This window comes from Neofelis nebulosa, chromosome 7 (assembly GCF_028018385.1).
Source record: "Neofelis nebulosa isolate mNeoNeb1 chromosome 7, mNeoNeb1.pri, whole genome shotgun sequence".
Lineage (NCBI taxonomy): Eukaryota > Metazoa > Chordata > Mammalia > Carnivora > Felidae > Neofelis > Neofelis nebulosa.
The window spans coordinates 300,339-328,197 of NC_080788.1; the positions used below are offsets into that span (position 1 = coordinate 300,339).

A 27,859-nucleotide genomic window follows, 5' to 3' on the forward strand; every position below is an offset into this window, starting at 1 on the left:
AATGTAGTCATCCATCACTTACATACAACACCCAGTGTTCCTCACCAAGCCCATCACTCATTTAACACACCCCCTTCCCACCTCCCTTCTAGTAACCCTCCGTTTGCTATTTATAGTTAGTGTCTGGACCAGCAGCAGTCTCAGAGGGATGCCGTGAATCAGCTTTTAGTAAAAACTGCAACCAATTTAAAAGTATTTCAGTTTTTCACGAGTTCATGAGAAATTAGAAAACATGCTAAATCTCAACTGAAAAAGAGATAAGGCAACTAGTATGTTTTTAAGATATTATTGATGAGATTCCTTCCAACGAAGACAAGAAAGGATAACTGTAACAAATTCTGTCGCAGGAACAATATTGAACATTCAAATAATGGGAGGTGCCTGACACAAGGTACCTGTCAGGTTTTCAGATGTTTTCAGTGACTACAACATTGTTTGGAGGAAAATACCCACTGAAAATTAATAAAAGCATGTATGATGTGGACGGCACATTGTGTTTTTACCTCTGGCTCTGGTTCCAGCAGGACTCAGAGAGTGGGTCCCAGCTGATTCTTCTAGAAGGTCCTGAGAGTCAACATTTGGTGTCTTGACTTCCCATCTGAATGCGACTCTTGTTCCTCCGAATTTGTGACAGGATTTCTCCCCCAAAACAAGCCTGAACCTGGAACAAACCAACCCCAGACTCTCTGATATGGCATCGTGGGACCCCTAATCCATACATCTTTGAGTGAAATACATCTTGTTCACATACCGGCAGGGGAAATGAGAAAAAACCACGGAACAGCCCAGAAGATGCAAGGGACTGTGCTACTCACTGACCATCCGGCCGTTCCTGAAAGCTGCCCAGCACCCCGCCTCAGTACTCAGCCCCACAGTGAGGAGAAACCAAGTGGCTGTGAAGCCTCCAGAGTCCCCCCCAGGCCCGGGGGCAGAGCCTGCTGGAAACCCAGCTCTGGCTCTTTGCCCACACTCAGAGGCACTGGGTCCTCAGAAGCAAGGAAGCCTTTCCAGCTCTGAGGCACCCTGGATCAGAAAAGCCTGATAGGTGCCTTCACTGGCCATCACTGCACCTGCAGAGGACCAGCCCCTCACTGGGTGTGCAGTGTGCGCACCCTCTGCTGGCCACCGTGGGAATTCCTGCAATGTTCAAGGACACAGCCACTCAGCTGGAGGTACTGAGGGTGCAGCTGGTCTAGTTAAGCTTGTCCTCCAGATTGGGAAGGGTCTTAGCGACAGGGCCCGGGGCACAAAGAAGTCTTTTCCTTCTCCTTTTTACTGAATGAAGAATGAAACCGAATTTATTGATATAATGATATAATTTGTAATGCTTTAAGCAGCATTGCCAGAAATACAGACTGCAAATTGACACATGCTGAATGAACCACAGGCAGTGGTGTTCACCATGAAAATACTTGGGTTGAATAAAAAATTGACACCCTTGAGAAAGAGATACAGGCTTCCAGCTATGGAATGAATACGTCATTGAGATACAAGGTACAGATTATGGAATATAGTCAATCCTGTAACAAAGTGTTGCATGCTTTCACATGATAGCTACACTTGTCTAGGTATATGGAGAGCATATCGTATACACACGGAATCACTGTGATATATGCCTGAAACTAATACAACATGGTATGTCTACTATATGTCAATAAAATTTGACAATACTTTAACCTTCTCTTTCACCATTAAAATTTATTTCTAATTGAGAACATATGAAATTCCTTTTCTACCACATTCTCTAATGTCACCATCTTGATGATGAGAGCTTATTTTTCACGTTGTCGGTAATGTGTTTGATCACACAAATGTGACAAGGTCAGAATGCATACCTAGAGGGAGCTACACATGTGTTATGAATTTCCTGCCTCTACATGGGTAATATTTTCTTTTTTTTTTTTAATTTTTTTTTTCAACGTTTTTTATTTATTTTTGGGACAGAGAGAGACAGAGCATGAATGGGGGAGGGGCAGAGAGAGAGGGAGACACAGAATCGGAAACAGGCTCCAGGCTCCGAGCCATCAGCCCAGAGCCTGACGCGGGGCTCGAACTCACAGACCGCGAGATCGTGACCTGGCTGAAGTCGGACGCTTAACCGACTGCGCCACCCAGGCGCCCCTACATGGGTAATATTTTCAATGAAAAGTGCTTTAGGGATGAAGATGGATGAAATAATTTCCATCAGACTCATAGGTAGATAATTGTGCCTTCAAATAGTAATTGCCATGTCTTCACAATCAGAGGAAGGCTAGGTGAAGACAGAGGTTTCTCTTTTCATGTAAGAGAAGGGGGTGGTGTTTTAAACTGCTCACTTACAATCCAGAATCCAGAGATCAGCAGTAGATGTAAGAACAGCAATGCACTATCATGTTGCACATAACCAGTTCTGTTGGAGAAGTGGAGAAAGGACACTAAAGGTGGCTGATTGGACTAACACAAACTCTGGTCTCTAGCTTAGAGACCCCTCCTCCGGGTTCTTCTTCCTTTGTTTACTGCACATGTGAAAACTACCCCCCTAAACACACAAATATGGAGGCCGACAACTATAAATTACCCTTCCTGCTTGCATTCGGGGCTCAGATCTTTGGAGAAACGTGGTCTCCTCTGAGCCTGCCAGTGTTACATAAATCTCCAATCCACCACGATCTCTGAGTGACTCTTGATTTTTCCGCCAGCGTTCCAGCCTGGTTCCATAACAAATTTGGTTCCCTGACCGGGATATCCAACCACGCTGGCCCATGGTGGCCACCAGTTTGGGAGAACAGCAAGGCGGTGACGAAATGAGGGATCACAACAGAGTGTGTACCCTGCCTGAATTTCAGCAGTTTCCTTCTCTGTCCCCTAGGGCCGGCCCCACTCTGCCTTTCCCGCCAGACTCAAGGAGAGTTGGCAGGTGAGGACCTGGACCCAATGTCGGAACCGGTAAGGCTGGGGCCCAACATGTCAGGCCTAATGGCAAGAGTGGAAGGGGGATTTGATCACTCCCCAAGACTTCAGAAGTCTCACAGGTGGGGATTCTATGCTAGGGAATATAATAACCTCTGGCGTGTATGTGAATATGAATGTGCAATTCGGTCTAGCTTGCCTGCCGAGTTCAATTCTGTGGCTCCACAGACAGGCACCCCTGGAGTCCCCAGGGACCCATGGAGGCTGAGGAGGACTGTCCATGATTCCATGATGCATGGCACTCAGTCTGTGGTGATATCAGAATGGTTTCTGATCGTGTGTCACAGGGATGGGACCTGTGGGGCTGAGCGTCACCTGGGTTCCTTCAGGACATAGCCAGGCAGGCATCTGGCTGGTGTCCTCATTGGAAGAGGTGCCCCTGTCCCTCTGTCTTTGTGACTCCGCCTCACTAGAGCATTGTGGAGTCAGGACAGAGCCACAAGGGTCAGGCAAAGATTTTAGCTGCTTTATCCGGAGACTCAGCCAGGGAGCCAAAGAAGCCACCCACCGCTCCCCTAATGTTTCCCTCTTAATGACTCTTTAGGCTCCCTTCCTCCTCCTCTGAGCTTGAAACTCTTCCCCCCAGCCAACTCGCTGCTGCCACTGCTGGAGCAGCTGCAGCCAGGGCGCTGCCTTGGCAGCCACCCATTTCTCCTCCCCTTCCAGGCCAGAAAACCCTTCCCCACAAGGCCCTGCAGGCAGATTGCACCCTTGGCCAGGCGCAGGCACTCTCCAGATGCTGGTCCACATCTGCTGATATCAAGAGGCCCTCAAGGGGATCAGAGCAAGGGGCTGAGAAGGCCATAAATATGACAGCTGCAAGGGGGAAAGGACATTAAAAAAATAAATGCCTTGGGGCAAACCAGGGAAGGACCCCAAAACCCGGCGGAAATCAGGAGGAACCTCGAGAAGGGGACCTTATTAGTCTAGCCAAGATAGAACGTGACTAAAAGGGCACACTGACTCTCTCTCCCTATTCCCCTGCTTAATAGATGTGAGGGACTCTCCCTCACTTCCCAGGTTTACATCTATAATTGGAGTCAACTGTGGTTAGTCTACCTTGGGACAGGGACTTCAAGGAATATTCCCAAGCAGTTGCTGCTTCTGCCTTCCCCTCCCCCTCATGTTTCTGCACCAACTTGGGTGTGGTCCTATACCATCCTCGGTGTCTCGGGCACCATTGGCTCCTCGTCCCACCCTCCAAGTTAAGGAGCAAAGTGCACCCTCCTTGGACCACCCATTTCAGATACCTCCACTGGTGCCCCAAATGAAAATTGACAATGGAGAAAAATTGATTGATTTTAGGTGGAGGCAGGTGAAACATATTCGATGTTTAAACTAATTTAAGTTTATTGGACCTGTCTTTAAAGTTATTGGCAAAGGTCAGATAAGCTCCATGTTATCTCTGTTGCAATTTCTTAATGATATGGTTAATTTTGTCTGTCCCAAAGTTTTCATGGGTAAAGGTAAGTTTCAAGGTCCTTGGTAACCTGAAACTTTCCAAATAGGATGGAATGCTAAAGCTTTGATTATTGAACATAGGTCTGTGTTTTTAACTTTTTATTGCTGAGAATCTAAGCCTATTCGGACCTATTGGAAAACATGCTTTGTACTTAATTGGTTCATGAATTTATCATCTAAAAAAATTCTGATGTAAACACCTCTCAATTGGTTACCAAGTCCTCAATTGGAGACTGAGGTTTCCTAAGAGCTAACATTCTGCTAAATCTACTTAAGACTGATGAAAATAAAGAAAGCTACTCTGTATGTAGGAAAATAGGAGGTATATAAGAAAGATATATGGAATGGAAATACAGTTTTGTTGAGGGTAGAAGAAAGTAATTTTGTCCTAAATGAGACTGGTTATTTGGAAAGAAATGGTTTTGGGACAAAATTTAGAAGCAAAAGAATGTTATAGAAGGTTGAGATGAAGGGAATTTTAAAAGTACACTAGTATAAGGTTGAAAGCCTGCTTTTCAATCTGCTCAAATGACAAAGTTTTCTTGAACTGTTGATCTGCTTTTAATAAGACAATGCAAACGAAGGTTTATCCTCTGGGAAAATCAAAGTTTTAGGTCTCATCTGTTTTCAGGTCTTTGATTACTTAGTTAAAACCTCTGAATGTTAAAGGAGGTAGGTTTTGATGACAACTGTATAATGCCATACATTCACCTTTTGGATCTTTTCTTGCCACTTTGGTCGAATATAAAAAATGGTAAGATTTGTAATGATCTGTAATCCTATTTAGGATGCACTTAGGACTTCTGGGGTTTTAACAAACTTCTCAGGATTTAAATGGTGAATGAAATCTTCTTGACCAATTAGGCCCTTTTATTCGGGATGTTAAGCTACTTGGAAAAGCTCTGTCATACAATGGTAAACCTTAGATTGTATTGCACAGGTAAATGCTGTAAATGCCCGAATATATGCAATTCCTGAAATTTTAATGTTTTGATATAAGGTGACCACTTAATATTCTGCTTACTTGAGATGTTATTTGTCACAGAAATGACCGAATTTCTTTGTCAATTGCATCATAATGAACTCTCATCAGATTTTTAATGATGTCTATTTCTGAGATTGGACCATTTATAATTGTTTTTATTCTCTCACAAAACGTGTTTTTTCTTCAAGGAGATTTATAAAAAGGACTTTAGGGATATATACAGGTATTCGACATCTTTAAGGTTAATACTAAAATGGGTAAAAATTTCCAGAACTTAAAAGCTGTATTCAAAATGAACAAGAATTACGAACATGGGATTAAATGAACTAAGGAAGATTATAGTTTTGTGATTCTTGTTGAAAACATTGCTGGTTCCCTAATGTTTCCTCTGCCAGATTAAGGAAATTTTCTCTTAAGATATCTATGATATACTAAAATGTCATAAATTATGCATTTGTAAACTGAAGCATTTATCTTTTCTCTCTATATAATTCCCCTGAAATTCAAAACTCTCAATGAGTATTCTTTCTTTCATGGCAATTACAATTGTTTGCATAAGTTCAATAAGAATCTGTTCATTTTATAACAGGTCACCATTTGGAAATACTGGTTATTTTACCAAGGCTTTGACTGGAATGTCATATTTGAGGATGACATTCATAGACTCAGATATGACCAGACAGCTTCAAGGAATTAGGGTTGGCTTTATAAAAGATGGAGCCATAAAGCCCCTTGGAAATGTTGGCCTGGTGCCTTGCTTATAGAGCTCCCAGCAGCCTCACCAGGTAAGTAAAGAAGGTCATTTTCCTGGCAGGTGCAGGAACCTCAGGATATCCTGGGGACCTCATGAAGAGGAATTCACCCAATTCTACAGGTATTGCAGGCCTGTCTGATGGCAAGTATTTGGCTTGGATTCTGGCCTAGAGAGGCTACTAAAAGTTCAACCCGGAGATTCCTTATAAAAGGTTCCAACAAAGCAAACTTTAAAAGATCTTCATGATCAGTCGCTATTCTTGCTGAGCTTATGTAAATAATTAGGCCAGATTTGTTAAGACTGGATTTGTTCTACAGATGCATTTGTCTCAATTTCACTATCTCTGGAAAGATGGGGGTGGTAGTTTAAAGAGAACAACTATGTTTCAACAATGCGCCATTATGGATGTTAAATTCTAGTTATGATTGACTTTAAATGTTTGTTTGTCTAAACTAGACAACTTGAGATAAACTTCAGAAAATTGTCACAGTATTTCGTATATAGGCAATCTTCTGTGCTTGTTATACTATGGGGATAATAATAAGACCCCAGGGACATATGATTATTTAAACAACTAGAAAACAGGATGGATCTCTAAATACGCAAACCATATCTTCCCTAAACCTGATCTCACAGTTACCAGAAACCCGCACCTTTTGAAGACTTGGAGATGGACTTTACAGACATACAACCAAATAGAGGATTCAGTTTCAGGTATCACCCCATGGGTCCATCACTCCAGAGCTAAGAAGGCCAACTCAGAGGAACCCTCAACCTGGTGAAATGATCCAGATCCAGTCAACCCACTTAAACTGACCCTCAAAAAGACACTGGCCCCTGAGATCTCCAGCCCTGATCCAGCCACACCCCAGAAGCTGGCTGGCCTGTGCATGGAAGAAGCTTGAGGAATCAACATGTGGACTGAGCCCAGGGGTTTGGATGTAACTCTGCCAGCCCTTGCCCGTCACTGGCGTCATAGCCCTGATGTTACTTCTTACTGTTGGGCTGATAGCGACTGCACCAACAAGCTGGACATGGGACAAAAGATGCATGATGGATCTCACATGCCTCCTCTAGATGGGAGGATTATTAAGTTTTGCCTGTATATTATGATAACCTCTCTCAACTTCACAAATGCCGCTTACCCACCTTGCCCCCTGGAGTTATATAACAATAAGTGGGTCAAGAGCGTTCAGTGCCTTCACCTCCCTCCACAAAGACTGCTACAAGGGAAAAACACACTCTCTGTCAGTCACCCGGTGCCCCAAGGACTAAGGTTTGGACCATAGAGATAACCCAAAATGTCCCAAGAAGGGCCTCCAGAGAGGGAAGCTTGCTACACTTATCTTCCTCAGTGGGGGATCTCGGATGGGTAAGGGATGCAAGACAGGGCCCTTCAAATGGTGATAAAGGATACTCAGGACAGGGTAATATAAGCCATAATGGTAATATAAGCCATAAAGGCTCCTCTGGCAGCCTACCAGGGTTTGAACCTTTCAGACCTCAATCAGATGCTTACCAATTCCCCACTCCAGCGTTGGACTAACACTATTCTACAAGTCCTCCATGAAATAGATAATCACATCCAAACCTGCTGGATGTGCTTGCCCCTCAGCCAGAAGACTTACTTAGCCGTTCCTCTCCCTTTGACCTGGGAAGCTCCTGAAAATCTCAAAACCAACACCTCTGTCTTAACTGGACCCTTGGCCACTGGGATCTGTCTCACAAATGCCAACAATCGAATCTGTACAGTCCCTGAAGGTATGAATGGTACCTCTCTATAGGGAAGAAATATAACCTTAAAAAGGAATACAACCGTATGTTCAACTCCTGGGGTGTTCTATCTATGTTCTAATTTGGCCTACTGATGCTTAGAGGTCAACTGGACTCAGCCCATCTTCCTAACCCCAGAGATATCCGTGTATACTGAAGATCAGCTCCTAACAGCCTTTAGCCCCAAGTCCTGGGCTAAATGGGCAATCCTGCTACCTGTTCTGATAGGAGCAGGCATTGCGGTGGGAAGAGGAACTGGAAGAGGGGGGCATAGGTTCATCCGTAGGACTATACCATAGACTACCTCAAGAGCTAAATGAAGACATGGAACAGGTGGCAGATTCGCTGGTAACCTTACAAAGCCAAATAAACTCTCTGGCGGCAGTGACCCTCCCAAGTAGGCGAGCCCTCAACCTCCTCTCATCAGAAAAAGAAAGGACTTGCATCTTTCTGGGGGAGTAATGTTGCTATTTGGGAAACCAGTCGGGAATTACAACTAAGGTTAATGAACTAGAGGAAAAAATTCAACATAGACAACAGGAGAATATCAATCAATGGAAAGGATGGGATCTCACCATTGGGCATCCTGGCTTCGTGCCCTCTTGGGGCCCCTCCTCTCCATAATTTTACTTTTATCCATCGACCTTGTATACTGAATGCCATGGTATGTTTTATTGAAAACACTGGTTCTCACCAAACTACTGCACATATCTTAGTCTTCTGAGAGTACAAACCTGTAAAACTGAAAGGTGATACCCACTAAAAGTTGTTTTTTTTCAAAGGCATCAAAGTAGGAAAGTTGGAGAAGTGGATAAAGTACACCAAAGATGGCTGATTGGACTAAAACAAACTCTGATCTCTAGCTTCGAGACCTCCTCCTCTGGTTTCTTCTTCCTTTTTTTGCTGTGCGCATGAAAACCCCCACACATGTGGGGGTATGCTCCATTACAGGTATAGTGAATTTCCACAGGTCTGAATTTCAGCAGAACAGGATCCCAGTAGAGATTGAGTAGATCCCCCTCACCCAGGGGTACAAAATAACTCACCTGTCCTATGGGACATCCCATGGAAAATTCCAGTAGACAACACCTTTTGGTGTTCTCAGCAGCATGGCATATTAATCCACAGTGAGAGTGGGAGCCATAACTATCTCCCTAGACTTCTATATCTTTATATTGGATGCCTCAGCAGGGGTCCCCAGTCTGGCATATGGGGACACAGACCCTACTCTTTGATCATTCAAATGCATTAAAGCCTGTGACAGCACATTAGTACACCAGAGCAAGGTGGTTTTCCCCATTAATAATTTAACCTGCTCCTTTAATATTCTGTTTTTCCTTTCTAACAACCAGGGCTTTATCACCCAGGACTCAGAAAACAGTGAGGATCACCTCAGGCTCTTGTAGGTGAGCCCAAATGTCCTGATACCTTATCCTGATACCATAGGACTTAGTTATGATAATATGCCCTTTGGCTTCCCAGTGTCTAAATTCTAGGTTAATCTCTTTAAAACAGTCTACCTGTCAGTGCAAACTGCTAAATACCAGAGCTCATGAGTGATCACCAGTGAAAACCCTCTGAGTTCAGCCCAGTGACTGCTTAGCTTTTGCCTGTTTCCATCCAGATGGAGTCAGTATTGGGTTGAATCGCAACTTGAGTTCCTCTGTGTATGGGGTTTCCCCAACTAGACCTGTCTGTATATTAGGCATCAGAGGGAATTTCCCCCATTTCCTCTATAGGCCACAGGGGCCACAACATGAATAAGAGTGGGGGCATTTGAAGGATCTACATATTCTATAGGACCTAGTAGCACCCACATTTCTGGAAACAGTGGGCTGTACACGGAAACTTATAAAACTTCAATGAAAAATTAACGAAGACAGAAACAAATGAAAAGATATCCTATGTTCATGGATCAGAAGAATTAATATCACTGAAATGTCCATAGTACCTAAAGCCATCTGTAGGTCAATGTAATCTCTATCAAGGTTCAAATGGCATTGTCACGTAAGTAGAAAAAAACAGCTCTAAAATTTGTATTATTGCAGAAGTGAATAAAGTATGCCAAAGATGGCTGTTGGGGCTAAAACAGACTCTGGTCTCTTGCTTGGAGACCCCTCCTCTGTGTTCTTTTTCCTTTGTTTGCTGTGCCCAGGAAAGCCCCCACAGATATGGAAACTGATGACTATATTTATAGGGTAATTTTACCCTCCCCACTTGAATTCAGTGCTCAGATCTTTGGAGAAACTGTCTCCTCTGAGCCCACTGGTGTTAAATAAATCTCCAATCCACCAAGATCTCCGAGTGCTGCTTGGTTTTTCCTCCAGGATTCCAGCCTGGTTCCGTAATAGTATGGAACCAAAAAAGATTCCAAATAGCCAAATCAATTTGAGGAACTATATAAAGCTAGAGGCATCATGCTGATTGAAATTGTATCGCAAAGTTATAGCAATCAAAACATTATGGTACTGCCATAAAAAAAGACACATAGGCCAATACAATAAAGACCCCCAAAATAATGACCCCCATGCATATGAAGTCAATTAATTTGTAACAAAGAAGGCAAGAATATACAATGGGTAAAGGACAGTCTCGTCCATAAATCGTGCTGGAAAAACTGAGTAGCTTCATGAAGAAGAATGAAATTGAACTCACATTTTATACTAGTGACAAACATTAACTCAAAGTACTTAAATGTTGCACATGAAACTGTAAACCTCCTAGAAGAACACCAACAGGAAAAGCCCCTTAATAATGGTCTTGACAACATTTTTTGGATGTGACAGCAAAAGTACAACCAATAAAAATCAAATTAACAAGTGGAACTACATGAAACTAAGAAGCATCTCACAGCAAAGGAAATAGTCAACAAAATCAATGTAAACCTAAAGAACAAGAGAAAATATTTGCAAATCATATGTCCAACTAGGGGTTAATATCCAAGATATATAAAAAACTCATATCACTCAATAGAAGAACCCACAAATAATGCATTTTAAAAATGGGCAAAGAACTCAAATAGACATTTTCCCAAAGATGTTTCCAAATGCACACAATGGCCTACAGGTATATAAAAGGTGCTCCACATCACTAACATCAGGAAAGTGCAAATCAAAATCATAATGAGATATTGTCTCACACCTGTTAGGATTCTTATTATAAAAAAAGACAAGCGATAACAAGTGTTGGTGAGAATGTACAGAAAAGAGAAACTGTGTGCACTGCTGCTAAGAATAGAAATTAGTATGACCACTATGGCAAACAGTGTGGAGGATCCTCCGAATCTTGAAAATAGAACTACCAAGGCACTTGGCTGACTCGATCAGTGGAGCACCCAACTCTTGATCTCAGGGTCATGAGTTTGAGTCCCATGCTGGCTGTAGAGATGGCATAAACAAACAAACAAATTAAAAAAAAAATAGAACTACCATATGATCCAGCAAACCCACTCTGGATATACAACCAAATCTGTTTATTGTCTTGGGAAACAAAATCACTACCTCAAAGAGATATCCACCCCTTTATGTTCACTGCAGCATTACTCAAAATAGCCAAGACATGAATATATAAAGATGTGATGTGTCTGTGTGTGTGTATATGTGTGTGTGTGTGTGTGTGTGTGTGTATACATATGTGTGTACGTCTGTGTGTTTTATATACATATATATGATATGTATCATATATGTGATATATAATATGGATATATGATATGTAATATGAAAATCATATATATAATGAAATATTCTTCAGGCATAACAAAAGAAGTCCTCCTATATGTGACAACATGGATGGACCTTGAGAGCATTATGCTAAGTGAAATAAGCAAACAGAGAGCAAATTGGTGATTGCCAAGGGCTAGGGATGGAAAGATGTCAGTCAAAACGGACAAACCTTCAAGTATAAGATGAGTAAGTTCTGAGGATTGTGCCACATGGTGACAAAGGTTAACAATACTGTACTGTGTACATGAGAGTTGCTAATAGAGTATTTTTACCACCTCCAACCCCACATACACAAACAGGTAACAATGTGAGGTGTTGGATGTGTTAACCAAACTTACTATGGTAATATATATTTCACAATATATATGTGTACATAATAAATCATCACATTGTATGTCTTGAACCTACATAATGTTATTTGTCAATTATATCTCAATAAAGCAAGAAAAAAAATCAGGTCAAGCATCTAAGGTCAAAGACTAGCAAGGATGGGGGCAGATAATATAAGATCTCGTAAGCCACAGGGTAATGACTTTGGGTTTTACTCCAAGAGAGCTGGAAGATAATGCAGAATTGTGAGTGGAAGAGTCACATAGTCATACTTCAGTTTTTAAAGGACCAATTTGGCTTCTGGGTTAAAATAATAATAATAAAATTATGAGTCAAAGAGGGATAAAGCAGGATAACAATGAGAAAGCAGCTACAATGCTTTAGATGAAGAATGATGGTATCTTGGACCAGGGTGGTCATTTCAGAGAGGATGAAAAGGAGTATGATTTAGATATATTATAAAGGTATGGCAAACAGTACCTGCTGACAGGCTGGATATAAGGGTAGGGTATAAAACAAAGTGGGGAGTCAAAAAAACTCCAAGATATTAAACTTAACACCTGGAAAAATAGAATTTATATATTTTTAAAAATTTTTTTTTCAACATTTTTTATTTTTTATTTTTGGGACAGAGAGAGACAGAGCATGAACGGGGGAGGGGCAGAGAGAGAGGGAGACACAGAATCAGAAACAGGCTCCAGGCTCCGAGCCATCAGCCCAGAGCCTGACGCGGGGCTCGAACTCACGGAGCGCGAGATCGTGACCTGGCTGAAGTCGGACGCTTAACCGACTGCGCCACCCAGGCGCCCCAATTTTTTAAAATTTTTAATGCTTATTTATTTTTGAGAAAGAGACAGAATGAAAGACAGAGTGTGAGTGGGGGAGATGCAGAGACATGGAGACACAGACTCCAAATCAGGTTCCAGGCTCTGAGCTGTCAGCACAGAGCCCAATGTGGGGCTTGAACTCAGAACCACCAGATCATGTCCTGAGCTGAAGTCGGACGCCTAACCAACTGAGCCACCCAGGTGCCCCACAATTTATATTTACTATGGGAAGAGGACTGTGGAATGAGGTTGTAAAAGGATCATGATTTTGGTTTTCAATATAATGTGTTTGAGACGTTTGTTAGATATACAAGCAAGGGCATCAAGTGGAGAAATAGGAGATGGGAGTTCCGGGGGAGGTCTGGGCTGGTGATTTAAATTTGAGGGTCATCAGGGGAAAAGGTATTTAGGAGAGTGTTAACAGTGAAAAGAAGAGATGTAAGGATTGAGACAGGGAGCCTCCCATATTTAGGGTTTGGGGAGACAACAGGAACCAGCAAAGAAAATACTGAGGAAGAAGAGACTTGATCGATGTGGTATATTGCAAGCCAAGTGATAAAGCTGTATCAAGGAGAGTGTCTTAGTCAGTTCTGATTAATATAACAGAAATACCACACCTGGGTGGTTTATAAACAATACAAACTTACTTCTCAAAGTTCTGGAGTCTACGAGTCCAAGATCAAGGAGCATGTTGGTCAGGTTCTGGTGAGAGCTGTCTTCTGGGGTGCGGATTTCTCTTTGTATCCTCATGTGGCAGAAACAGAGAAAGGAGGCAGGCTCTCTCATGACTCATTACAAGAGCACTAATCCCATCCCGAAGGACATCATCCTCATGACCGCATCTAATCCTAATTACTTCCCAAACGTCCCACCTCCTAATACCATCATATTGGGGAGGAGAGTTTTAACATATAAATTTAGGGTAGGACATAAACATTCAGTCCCTAACAGTGAACATTTGCATGGATCTAAATATTGATAGGTCAAGTAAGATGAAGACTAAGAATAAAGAAAGAAGTCTAGTATTGCCCAAGGGACTTAGCAATATGGAGGTCTTTGGTGACGTTGAAAAAAAGAAGCCTAATTTGAGTAGCTTCTAGAGGTCATGGATGAGAGAAACTGGAAAAAATGAATGTATCTCTGGTTTCGGCAGAGAAAGAGGAACAGAAACATGGAATGGTATCTAAGAATGACCAATGGGATCAGGAGAGGAATATTTTTCTTAGGGGAAAAGGAACAACATGTTTATATGCTTTGGGGGATGATGCAGTCAACAGGGGGAAATTGACCATGCGAAGGAGGTGAGAGTTGCCAACATCCTAAGGAAGGGGGAAGAAATTGAAGGTCGTGAATCTAACGGGATCTAATGTAAGGCTGTAGGGGCTGGCCTCGGGCAGGAGTGTGGACAATTCCTCTCTAGGAGTAACAAGACATATATCCTAACTACTTCTGCTTTTTCAACGGAATAGAGAACAAAGGAATCAGCTGAGACAAATGATTAAAACTGATGTCTCAGAGGGGCACCTGGGTGGCTCATTTGGTTAAGAGACCGACTTTGGCTCAGGTCATGATCTCATGGTCCATGGGTTCGAGCCCTGTGTCGGGCTCTGAGCTGACAGCCCAGAGCCTGGAGTCTGCTTCAAATCCTGTGTCTTCCTCTCTCTTTGACCCTCTCCTGCTTGTGCTCTCTCTCTCAAAAAAAAATGAATAAACATTAAAAATTTTTTCAAAAAAGAATTATGTACTAGGGATTGGAGGAGTGAATGAAAGCTATGGAGCAGTCATGTAGGTGAGCAGACCAGAGAAACACAGTAGGATGGCAGGGCAGCACCACCACCCATTTAATATTAGCACTTAGGAATTTCAATGAGACCAAGCAGCTGGAAAAGACAGGGGCAGAGGAGGCGAGAGTGAAGAGTTGGAAGGTTTGTTGAACAGTATAAAAACCCTATTAAGGATTTTGCCCTCCAACCTACAAGATAAAGGGAAGCTAATCCTGCTTGTCAAGCAGGGCAATGGCATAATTTAATTGGGCTTGCCATTGACAAAATTCTGGTCGGTAAGAACATGATGGGCTAAAAGATTTTAGTGAAGATATGAGGTCTTTGGTATCTCAAACTCATTCTTAGGACCAAAAAATAGATATATTTTGCTCTATAAACCTAACCCGATAGGGGAGAAGCCAAGATGGCAGAATAGCATGGAAGTTTTTTTTTGCATCTCACATTCATGAAATACAGCCAGATCAACACTGAACCATCCTGCACACCTAGAAAACTTCTTTGAAGATTAACACAATGATCCGCTTAACCTGAACCACAGAACTCTGTAGATACACAGCACAGACAGGTGAACAGGGGAGAGAGAAGCCGCAGAGGGCTGGGAGCTGTTTTTGCTTGTGGAGAGAGGACAGAGGTAGGGGGACAGTATGGGAAAAGCAGCCCCCTCAAAAGCAGCCAGAGAGAAAGTGGAAAGTTGGAAACAGTTGCAGGGACTAAGCTATAAAGGGAGAAAGGAGGGGACTTAAATTCCATTACGACTCTATCAACAGGGGGAGTACAGAGTCTGAACCTCCACAGCTCAATACCTGGCAGTGTTCTGGTGGGAATGCGAACCCCCAGGAACAGAGTGGGGCCCGGGAGGTCCTTGGGCCACCAGGGAGAAGTGGTTCCACTGCTGGAAGAACATTTGGTAGAGACTGTGGAGCCAACTGGTCCCAGCAGACCCCAGAGAAAAACCACATTCGCTGGTGCTGGAACAAGGTCATTGCGGATGAAGTCTGGGACCAGATGTGTGTTGTGATTTGCCATAATCCCTGAAATGCCACTGCTGCAAGATCGGGTAAACTTTTTCTGCAGCGGGCTGGCACCCAGCCTCAGTTCTCAGCATTGGTAGCAGCATGGTCCTGGGTGAGGCTGGAACCCGGGAATTGATCAGTGAGACCCTCCCCCAGAGGATCTGAGCAGGTCAAAGCCACAGTCCCTCAGAAGTGAGGGGTTGGGAAACACAGCCGCATGTTAGATAAAACTCAACAGGGAGGTGGCTCTTGGAAACTTGAAGGCTTGGTCATGGACAGTGTTAAGGTAGACAGAAACCAGACAAAGGATGGGTGTGCGATTGCTGGTCGGAGAGAGCACAGAGTTCTGATACTAGAGACTGAGTAGTTGAGTGACACCATTTTCACCATTCCCTTGCATGTGCATACACACCACAAAGCACTACAGCACTCCACCCCAGTAATATAAGCAGCACCATCTAGTGGAGAACAGAGCCGTTACACTAAGCCACGCCTGACTGGGCCAAACTCGCTGTTCAGGAACACCACAAATCTCTCTGCCTGCTTAGTTTATGGACTACAAAGTGCTTCATTGATTGACTTCTAGGGGAAAGCAATGGAATTTCACTTATATTTCAGTCTGTTCACTGGTCCATCTATTCAATTTTCTTTTTTTTTTAATTTCTTTTATTTTTCTTGAATATAGAAAGAGAAAAATTTATTTTTATTGTCAATTTTTATTAAAATGTTTTTCTGGTTTTTTTTTGCTATATTTTTAAATTTTTTGTAGTTTTTCTTCAAATTCTATGTTACATCCCTCATTTCATTTTATTCCATTTCCTTGTATTTATTTTCTCAAATTTTCAAACGTTTTCCTTTTTCACCCCATTTTTAATCTAATGTATCAAGCTCTTTTTAATAGCCAGACCAAAACACACCTAGGATCTAGCATCATTTATTTGATTTGTGTGTGTGGGCAGGGGTGTTGTTTTTAATTTTTTTTATTTTACTTTCTTACCTTACTAATTCCTGTTCTTCCTTCAAAATGACGAAACAGGAATTCACCCTAAAAGAAACAGCAGGAACAAATGACAGCCAGCAACATAATCAACACACGAACAAGCAAGATGTCTGACCCAGAATTTAGATTCCCAATAATAAGAATACCAGCTGGGGGTGAGAATAGGTTAGAATCCCTCTCTGCAGAGATAAAAGAAGTAAAAGCTAGTCGGGATGAAACAAAAAATGCTATAACTGAGATGCAATCTCGAATGAATGCCACGGCAGCAAGGATGGATAAGGCAGAGCAGGAAATCAGCAATAGACAGGACAAACTTATGGAGAATACTGAAGCAGAAAAAAAGAGGTACACTAAGGCAAAAGAGCATGATTTAAAAATTAGAGAAATCAGTGACTCATTAAAAAGGAACAACATCAGAATCATAGGGTTCCCAGAAGATGAAGGGAGAGAAAAAGGGGTAGAAGGGTTATGTCAGCAAATCATAGTGGATAACTTTCCTTACCTGGGAAAAGCACAGACATCAAAATCCAGGAAGCACAGAGGACTCCCATAAGATTCAACAAAAACCGACCAGTAAAAGGTATATCATATTCATATTCACAAAATACTCAGGCAAGGAAAGAATCATGAAAGCAGCAAGGGAAAAAAGTCCTTAACCTACAAGGGAAGACAGATCAGGTTTGCAGCAGACCTATCCACAGAAACTTGGCAAGCCAGAAAGGAGTGGAAAGATATATTCAATGTGCTGAATAAGAAAAATATGCAGCCAGGAATTCCTTATCCAGCAAGTCTGTCATTCAAAATAGGAGAGATTAAAAGTTTCCCAGACAAAATTTAAAGGAGTTCGTGGCCACTAAACAAGCCCTCAAAGAATTTTCAGGGTGCCTCTCGGAGGGGAGAAAAGATTAAAAAAAAAAAGAAAAAAAAGACCAAAGCACCAAAGACTGGAAAGGACAAGAAAACACCACCACAAACTCTAACTCTACAAGACACATAATGGCAATAAGCTTATATCTTTGAGTACTCACTCTAAACGTCAATGGACTAAATGTTCCAATCAAAGGACACAGAGTAACAGAGTGGGGGAAAAAAAAAAAGATCCATCTATATGCTGTTTACAATTAACCCACATTAGACCTAAAGACACCTTCAGATTGAAAGTAAGGGGATGGAGAACCATCTATCATGCTAATGGTCGACAAAGAAAGCCAGAGTAGCCATACTCATATCAGACAATCTAGGCATTAAAATAAAGACTCTAACAAGAGACGAAGAAGGCTGTTGTATCATAATTAAGGGGGTCTATCCACCAAGAAGACTTAACAATTGTAAACATTTATGCTCCAAACGTGAGAGCACCCAAAAAAATAAATCGATTAATCACAAATATAAACAAGCTCACTGATAATAAAACCATAATAGTATGGGACTTTAACACCCCACTTATAGCAGTGGAAAGATCATCTAAACAGAAAATCAACAAACAATGGCTTTGAGTGAGACACTGGACCAGATGGACTTAACAGATATATTCAGAACATTTCATCCTAAAGCAGCAGAATATACATTCTTCTCCAAGGCACATGGAATGTTCTGCATAATTGATCACATACTGGAACACAAATCAGCCCTCAACAAGTACAAAAAGATCGAGATCATACCATGCATATTTTCAGACCACAATGCTATGAAACTCGAAATCAACCACAAGAAAAAATTTGGAAAGATAACAAATACTTGAAGACTAAAGAACATCCTACTAAAGAATGAGTGGTGGAATGGAAGCTGGTGCAGCCACTCTGGAAAACAGTGTGTAGGTTCCTCAAAAAATGAAAAAGAGGACTACCTTACAACCCAGAAGTTGCACTACTAGTTATTTATCCAAGGGATACAGATATGCTATTTTGAAGGGACACATGAAGCCCAAAGTTTATAGCAGCACTATCAACAATAGCTAGTATGGAAAAAGCCCAAATGTCCATCGATGGATGAATGGATAAAGAAGATGTGGTACATATACATACACACACACACACACACACACACACACACATACACACACATACATACACACACCATGGAGTATTACTCAGCAATCAAAAAGAATGAATTCTTGCTATTTAAAACTACGTGGATGGAACTAGAGGGTATTATTCTAAGCGAAATTAGTCAGAGAAAGATAAATATCATAGGATCTCACTCATATGAGGACTTTAAGATACAAAACAGGTGAACATAAGGAAAGGGGAGCAAAAAAAATACAAAAATAGGGAGGGGGACAAAACCATAAGAAACTTTTAAATGTGGAGAACAAACAGAGGGTTATTGGAGGGACTGTGGGAGGGGTGATGTGCTAAATGGGTAAGGGGCATTAAGGAATCTACTCCTGAGATCATTTTTGCACGTTATGCTAACTAATTTGGATGTAAATTAGAAAAATAAATTAAGTAAAAATAAAAAAAAAAACTAACCCAGTAAATAAAACACATCCCAACAGAATACTGTTGAAAATTCCAAGTCAGTCATGAGTCCCCACTAAGCTTTGTAACTAAGTGGATTTCTTTTTTCTTTTTTTTTTTTTTTTTTTTTAATTTTTTTCAACGTTTTTTATTTATTTTTGGGACAGAGAGAGACAGAGCATGAACGGGGGAGGGGCAGAGAGAGAGGGAGACACAGAATCGGAAACAGGCTCCAGGCTCCGAGCCATCAGCCCAGAGCCTGACGCGGGGCTCGAACTCACAGACCGCGAGATCGTGACCTGACTGAAGTCGGATGCTTAACCGACTGCGCCACCCAGGCGCCCCCTAAGTGGATTTCTTAATTTCCCTAGTTTCTCACAAATACAGACAATGTGCTCTGACACAAATCTGCTCTTGCCCTGCTTCAAGGTTAGCAGAAAGAAAATATTCTCCTATGACTTGGCTTGATAAAAAGAAAAGAAAAGAGGAAAGAAAATTCATTTGAGATAAATCAACTATTACACACGATTAAAAGTCTGCTTGATTACAATGGACATAATGTATTGCATTTGTTTCAGGCTGACTTTGCCTAAATTAGTGAAACTTTTTAAATGACCAAATATTGCACATTTCACTTAGTCACACACATGCACAAAAACACACACGCACACAAACACACACACACACACACACACACACACAAATAGCATGAAACAAAAGTGAAGAGGATATAACATAAATACAGTAAGGACATAAAAGATTAGTTTTCCTATAAAATGTAAAATAACTGCTTTGGGAAAAGTTTTCCATTTGATAACTTCACAAGCAAATTTATGTTGACTTCCAATTTATTAACTATTTTTAGAAATACTATGTTTAATGATAATTCTAAATACAAATGAGATTATGCTTCCGAAAGAGGGAAACATTTTTTTCTCTTTAGTAAATTAACCAAGCCAAAAACTGAAAGGATATCAGTTTTGCAACTGACAATTCCAACAGACAACATTTTTGGTATCTGAACCATCATTTCGGTAAAAGTACAGTCAGTGAGGCTGTATTCTTGACTCAAAATCATGTACCATTTGTGTAGGGAACCCCAGAAACTCTCCTCCAATATGATTGACTGCCATCCAGGAGCTGTAATTTTTTTTATTGCTGGAATGTTCAAACTATCTTTATCATGACTCCAGTCTCTGGCTCTTTAAGTCCACCTGCGTTCTAAAATGGTCTTAATTCATTTGCCTTGAGTTACTTACCTTAATGCTGAATACCCAAATAAAAGAGACCTCAAATTAATTTTTTGATCATTAAAGAAAATAGGTCTACCACAATGATATATACCAAACCTTATATATATATACCCTATATATATAGCCTTATATATACCCTATATATAGCCAACATAGTATGCTTATCTCTTCCGAGTTACTAAAAGATTAATGCTATTGGGGCGCCTGGGTGGCGCAGTCGGTTAAGCGTCCGACTTCAGCCAGGTCACGATCTCGCGGTCCGTGAGTTCGAGCCCCGCGTCAGGCTCTGGGCTGATGGCTCGGAGCCTGGAGCCTGTTTCTGATTCTGTGTCTCCCTCTCTCTCTGCCCCTCCCCCGTTCATGCTCTGTCTCTCTCTGTCCCAAAAATAAATAAAAAATGTTAAAAAAAAAAAAAAAAGATTAATGCTATTATTCAGCTTAATCCTCAACCTGATATATAATGGGTTCCTAGGGAAACAACAGTAATTTATGCTTGGAAATTCAGGCTATTTCTTTGTTTTAATCAGCAGTCATTATAAGTATATTACTGTCTACAGATTTATTCTAGACCTAATTTCTATGTTTTAGTTTATATTTGAGAGAGAAAGAGACAGAGAATGAGCCGGGGAGGGGCAGAGAGAGGGAGACACAGAATCTGAAACAGGCTTCAGGCTCCAGGCTCCCAGCTGCCAGCACAGAGCCCAACACAAAGCTCCAAGTCATGAGCAGTGAGATCATGACCTGAGCTGAAGTCAGACGCTTAACCAACTGAGCCACACAGATGTCCCTAGACCTATTTTAAACTCGCAAATTAGTATCAGACTCCAAAAGTATTGACTATTATCTAAGCCTTTAGCAAATTCACAAGGTGCATTTACTTTGAACAAAATTAATGTCAATAAGATACCCCAGTCTTCTATTTTTTAGGAGCTACACAGACATAGAAGCAGAAAACCAACAGCTTCCTCATACACAACGTAAGAATCACCTCTACACCCCTGATACGAATTTAAAACAACCATTACACGGCCACTTGATCAACATCCATAAGCTCAGGGCAATGGTTTGGAAATGCCAAATGAAACCAGAATTCAACACGTGTAAGGAGTCACACGATGACCTCTAGCATTTCCATCTACATGTCCAAATGACAACTACTAACAGCTGCTTTCCTGTCAATTTAATGATTGCACAGCTTGCATGAATGCATATATAACATACTTTTTAAAACAAAGCTCACTCTGAAATATAAAATCTATGGAGAGGGGCGCCTGGGTGGCTTGGTCGGTTAAGCGTCCGACTTCGGCTCAGGTCATGATCTCACGGTCCGTGGGTTCGAGCCCCGCGTCGGGCTCTGTGCTGACAGCTCAGAGCCTGGAGCCTGTTTCAGATTCTGTGTCTCCCTCTCTCTCTGCTCCTCCCCTGTTCATGCTCTGTCTCTCTCTGTCTCAAAAATAAATAAAAAAATTTTTAAATCTTTAAAAAAAAAAAATTTAAAATCTATGGAGAAAAAATCCTAAGATCTATTTCAAACAATCAGCGGCACCCAAAGAGAGAACGATACTCTCTTAACTATAAATAACTGACTTTCAAAGTCTACGACAGTTTTTCGCCAATAGAATTCAGGCATGTTATCAAGAACACATGGCAAACTCTTACAATAAAGGCAATACCCTTTCCTCTATATTTTAGAATAAAATAACAGCTATTGCCTTGACATTATGAATTCATTGTATAATTCTGACCTCTTACAAAGGAAACAAACTCTTACTATCCTTAGTGGCTAAATTTTGCAAAGGGAAGAATACATTTAGAAAATCATTAAGGATAACAGAAATTGCAGCAGTAAAAAATAAAAGGATGTCAGATTCAAATTCAACCTGTGGGTATCATTACTCAGATTCTAAACTTAATCCCATTTCCTGAAATGTGACACCAGCCTTACAGGTACCATTGCTTATAATATATCAGGCTGAAGTATGGCTTTTCCCTGTTCATCTTGGGGACAGTGTGGTAGATGAAAGAAAGTGGGCTTTGGAGCCCACGAGAACAAAGTTATCAAAAGGACAGCACTTACTAGTACTGTGATCTCAGAAACATGACCTACTCTCTTTTAAGCTTCAGATTGTAGATTTTAGAAATGAGACTAATCATACTTACCTCACCTGGAGGTTATGATGCGCATGCTAAGGATGTATTTCCAGTGCCATCCATGAACTTGGACTACAGAGGTAGAGGGAAGACGCAAGCCTATACAAATAAATAAACAGACTTATAACTTGGGCTAAGGGCAAACTGGGATTAGCGCTGTGTGAGCACATATGGGGACAAGGGCATAAAGGAAAAAAACCCATGTAGGTAGTTACTAGGTACAACAGACAGAAACCTGTTATGGAATGGATTTGCCCCCAAAATCCACACGTTGAAGTCCTAACTACCCATGTGATTATACGTGGATACCAGATCTTGAAAGGTAAAGTGGAGGTCAAATGAGCTCATTTGGCGGAGGGACCCTACTCTGATAACTGGTGTCCTATAGGAAGAGAGTGGGCACCTACACACACAGAAGGAAGACCACCTGAAGACAGTGGGAATGTGGCCGTCCACCAGTCAGGGGGAGAGCAGACCCACCCTGGCCACACCTTGATCTAAAGTGTGAGAAAATAAATCAATCAATTTCTGTTGCTTAAGCCACCCAGTCTGTGGTACTTTGTGATGGCAGACTCAGCAAATTAAGACAAAATCTCAACATTTACTCACTCAGTAAATGGTGTTTGAGCCTTTGCAGGAGTCAGTCACTGTTCTAGGGCCCTAAGGAAACAACCCTAAAGAAAGCTAGTTTGGTCTTGGACCCCATGGAGCCGACATTCTGGCAGGGACTGAAGCAGGCGACAAACAGCAATCAAGTAAGAAAAACAGATGATGCCAAGGGCCGGGAAGAAAAAGAATGCAGGGAAGGGATATCGGGTGTTCAGGTCGGAGAAGGAGCAGTTTTCAGTTTTAGATAGAGAGCTAGAAGAGACTCCACTGGGCAGGTGATGTCAGAGCAAAGAGGTGACGAAAATGATGGAGTATGTCATGTTGGCATGTGGGAGAACATTCCGGACAAAGAGAGGCAAAGTGAGTGCAAAGACCTGAAGCAGGAGTATGTGCCTGACGTGCTCAGGGAGCAAGGAGGGGTCAGTGTGGCTGCATCCCAGTAAACAAGGGGAGGGGAAGAGGAGAGGCCTCAGGGAGGTGGCAGAGGCTGGGGAGGGTAGCACCTGTGTGGTACACAGTTGGGAGTCAGGCGTCTGGAGACATGAAGAGCTGGGGGCAGGGCATAATGACTCGGAGGCTCCAGCTGCTGGTATACAGAAGCCTGAGGCTGGGGGAGGTCACCCCAGAGTAAGGACGGGCGGAAAGCAGATGGGGGAGGGGGGGAGGAAGAAGATGAGGACCAACCAACACAGACACTGGTGAGCAGCGCCCGGACGGTGGGAGGAGAAAGGAAGTAATTTTTAAAGAAAGGGAGTAATCATATGTGTCTGTAAAATGGTGCCACGTAGTCAACATACTGGGGGTTGAGACTTCACTGTGAGCTTCAGCGATGTGAGTGTCATTCATTAATGAGATGAGAACTAGGGACGAGTGGGAGAGGAAGCCCACTCAGACTCAGCTGACAGAGACAATGAAGGAAGGTCTGCAGGCACCAGCTCGTGTAAGTCTAGGCGTAGGAAGACAAAACAGGCGGTGCTGGATGGGAAGCGATTGCTCCCTCTGGGCTGGGAGAAACAGCTGTGGGTGCACAAGATGGCCAGGTCCCGAGGAAACCCCCAGTGTGCAAGAGAGAGGGAAGCGGTGTGGGAGGCGTATTGGCAAGAGACGGCTTCCTCCCTTAGGAACACGACTCAACTGTGGCAACGGGACACCAGCCAGAGCCGTGGGGATAGATGTAGCAAGGTGGGCGGCTGTGAGGTTGCCGGGACGGTCTGTGATTGGGAAACATGATAAATATGCCCTACGTTCTCTCTGCCTGTAGAACAAGATCATGGCCAGCATTTCAATACTGATGCACACAAGAAAACAGAGCATCGAGCCCTCCATAGGGACTCCCATGTTGTGCTCTTACAGCAGACATTCCCACCTCCTTCCTGCACCCATCACCTCTATGATGCCTGGCAATCCCTCATCCGTTCTGCATTGCTATGATTTTGTCACGTCGAGAATATTATACAAATGGAATCGAAAAGCATGTGATCTTTTTAGGATTCGCTTTTTCCCTCTGAGCATAATTCTCCAGAGATTCAGTCCTGCTACAGTGTCTGTCAGCAGTGCGTGCCCTGGCAAAGCTCACTGGTGAGCACCCCACCACATGGGGATAGCATGGTTTGGCTGTCTCCCTATGGAAGGACACGTTGTACTAGGCTGGGCAATGGACCTCAAAGAAAGCAAGTCCTAATACCTGGAGTCTAACTCCCATAGATGGGATCTAGTTAAGGATCTTGAGTTCTGAGTTGTCTGAGTGAGCCCTAGATGGAATCATGAGCATCCTTAGAGAGGCAATGGGAGACTTGACAAAAGACGAGGCACTGTGCCCATGGAGACAGACTGGGGTGATGTGGTCACAAGCCAAGGGAGGTTGGTGGCCACCAGAAGTTACCAGAGGGAAGGGATACACTGTCCCCTGGAGCCCTGGGGCCTCCAGAGGGAGTACAGCCCTACTGACACTAAGTCTCAGTGAAGCGAATTTTGGGTTCCTGGCCTCCAGAACTGTGAGAGAACATGATTTTGTTCTCATAAGCCACCAAGTTTGTGGTAAAAGAGCAGGTGTGCGCACAACAGGTCCCCATTCCCATCTCCCTCGGACTCTGAGAAAGTCAGGGAAGCTCTGGCATTTCAACCCAGTTGACTGCAGGCAGCCATTGAGTCATTATTACGACCATTCCCAGTTCTCCAGGCAACACAATGAATTACATTTCCTGCAGGAAGAACCGTGTATCCATGTCTGGCCTATCGTATGTCACCCTCTTGGGTGTAATACTCTTTGAACCCACTCCCATACTCGTCCCCCCGTCTCCTACCAGTGCGAAGTGGTAATACCCTGCAACTCCCCTGCATGGACACCTGATCATGCGTGGACCTGATCCCACACCTCCGTTTGGAGTACACTGGAATCGCGCTATTTTCCAGGAAGTAAACACAGATGGTAGACGTGGAGCCTGAAGACCACTGCTCTCGGTCATGACAGTTTGTCTTAGGTGAAGCCATTGAAACCTTTTCTCCAGGGGTCCTGGGGGTGGGGTAAGACTATTTTCCTCACACAGGGGAGCTGCTTCTCTTGGCGACAAACACAAGATACTCACCTCATGAGACCATACGCTTTCTGATGTTTTTCCCTTGCTTTCAACCTCTCCTATTTCCTGCGTATACCCCAGCTGTGAAAGTGAAAAGAACCATTCATGAAACATCACATTTAATAGTGACATCACTACTTCCTCCCTGAGGGGTGGCACTGTGCATGGGTGACCCACTCACATGTTGACAGGGGGCCAAAGGGAAGCCTGGACCACCTCCTTTGCTAAGTGGGGCAGGGCGCATGCGCAACCAACCTCCCTTACTGAGGTGGGGGTTGTGCGCATGCCTGCACACCCTTCTATTCCCAGGGGATTGGGGCGCATGTGCAAATGACTTCATCATTGAAGGGGGCTGTGCGCATGCATGACACCTGCCAGTAGAGGGGGCCGTTGGGCATGCGTGTACAGCCTCCTGCGGTAGGGGGCAGGGAGCATGCATGAATGACCTCCCTCGCCAAGGGGGGTTGTGTGCACGTGAAACGTCCTACTTCGGGGAGCAGGAGTTGTGTGCATGCGTGAACACACTTCCTCCAGTTGGAAGGGCTGTGCACATGTATGAACAGGCCCCCACGGTATGGCGCAGGGCCCATGCGCCAACACCATCCCTCCCTTAGCCGGGGGTGTTCCCAAGCATGAACACACTTGGGCCATGAGGGGGGCTGTGCACATCTATGAACACCCTCCAACGATGAGGGGGCGGAGTGCATAGGTCAACACACTGCCATACCAAAGTGGGGATGGGGCACACGCTTGAACCATCTCCCTTGCCGCGGGATGCATGGCACATACGTGAACGCCCTCCCTCATGGAGGGGCTGCTGTGTGCATGCGTGAATACCGTCCCTCACTGACCTGGGGCTGTGCGCGTGCATGAACACCCTCCTGCACCATGAGGGGCGGAACAGATGCGTGAACCACCTCATGTGCTGAAGAGGGCGGGACATAGGCATGAAAGGCCTTGGCGAGGGAGGTTTTGTGTAAGTGAGAACACCCTTCCACACCAAGGAGGGGCTGTGCGCATGGCGAATGCCTTCCCTCACCTAGGGGGATTTGTCCACGTGCATGGACACCCACCCACTCCGGAAGGTTGGGGAGCGTATTCGGGAACCACCTCTTATGCAGAAGGGGATTGGGCGCATGCGCGAACACCCTCCTGCACCCAAGGGTGGCGGGGTCCATGCGTTAATATTCTCCCATGCTGACCTGTCAAGGCACATAGGTCAACACCTTCCCATGCCAAAAGGGGGGAGGGAGGAAGGGGGGTGCACATGGGTGAACGCCCTACCGCCAGGAGGGGGGACCTTACACACACGTGAACAAACTCCCGCGCTAGTGGGGCAGGGTTCATCCGCAAACGCCCTCCGTCGCCGGGAAGGGTTATGCGTGAGAACACCCTTCCACCCCCAGGGAGGGCTATGCGCATCGGTGAACACCCTTACGTGCGGAGCGGGCAGGGAGCATGAGTGAAACACCTCTCGTGCAGAGAGGGGGAGCAAGCATGACCCAACCTTTACCCTAAACCCTAAATGGAATGCTAACCCTAACCCTTGCCTTAAGTGATGCATGCTTCTTCAGCTGTGAAAATGAAAAGAATCACTCATGAAATGTCACATTTAACAGTGGCAACACTACTCCCTCTCCCAGGGGTGGTGCTGTTCATGGGTGACACCCTCCCTCGCCGAGTGGGTGGGGAGCATGTGTGAACCACCTCCCACGCCAAGGGCACGTGTGCCAACGCCCTCCCTCACCATGCGGGGGAGGGCGCTGTGCAAATGTGTGAATGCGTGAACGCACTTCCAAGCGGAAGGGGACAGGGCACATGTGTGACACCCTCCCGGGCTGAAGAGGGCGGGGCACATGCATGCATATTCTCCTGCGGTGCTATTGTGTGAATACACTCTGGTGACGAGGGGGTGTGGAAGCATGACCAAACTCTTACCTTAACCGTTAACGGTAATGCTAACCCTAACCCTTATATCTGCTACTTCAGCTGTGAAAGTGAAAAGAACCATTCATGAAACATCACATTTAACAGGGGCATCACTATTCCCTCATTGAAGGGTGGCGCTCCGCATGGGTAACCTCCTCCCACACCAAGGGCGGGCTGTGCGCATGTGTAAACACCCTCCCATGCTGAGGTGGGCAGGACACATGCATGAACAATCTCCCTTGCGGAGGTGGGGTGTGCCCATGAGTGAACAACCTTCCGTCCTG

The 27,859-nt window shown here is 43.7% G+C and overlaps 1 long non-coding RNA gene across 2 annotated transcripts; it reads right to left on the reverse strand.

The window, feature by feature from the left end:
* Positions 1-27,859, reverse strand: LOC131515866 (uncharacterized). Of its 2 annotated transcripts, XR_009263716.1 has the most exons (4): positions 25,656-27,859; positions 22,471-22,560; positions 504-661; positions 1-175 (listed from the first exon to the last, which is right to left on the reverse strand). It is a non-coding gene; the product is annotated as an uncharacterized LOC131515866 (long non-coding RNA). The 2 variants fall into 2 exon arrangements; XR_009263715.1 differs by having other exon boundaries at positions 1-661.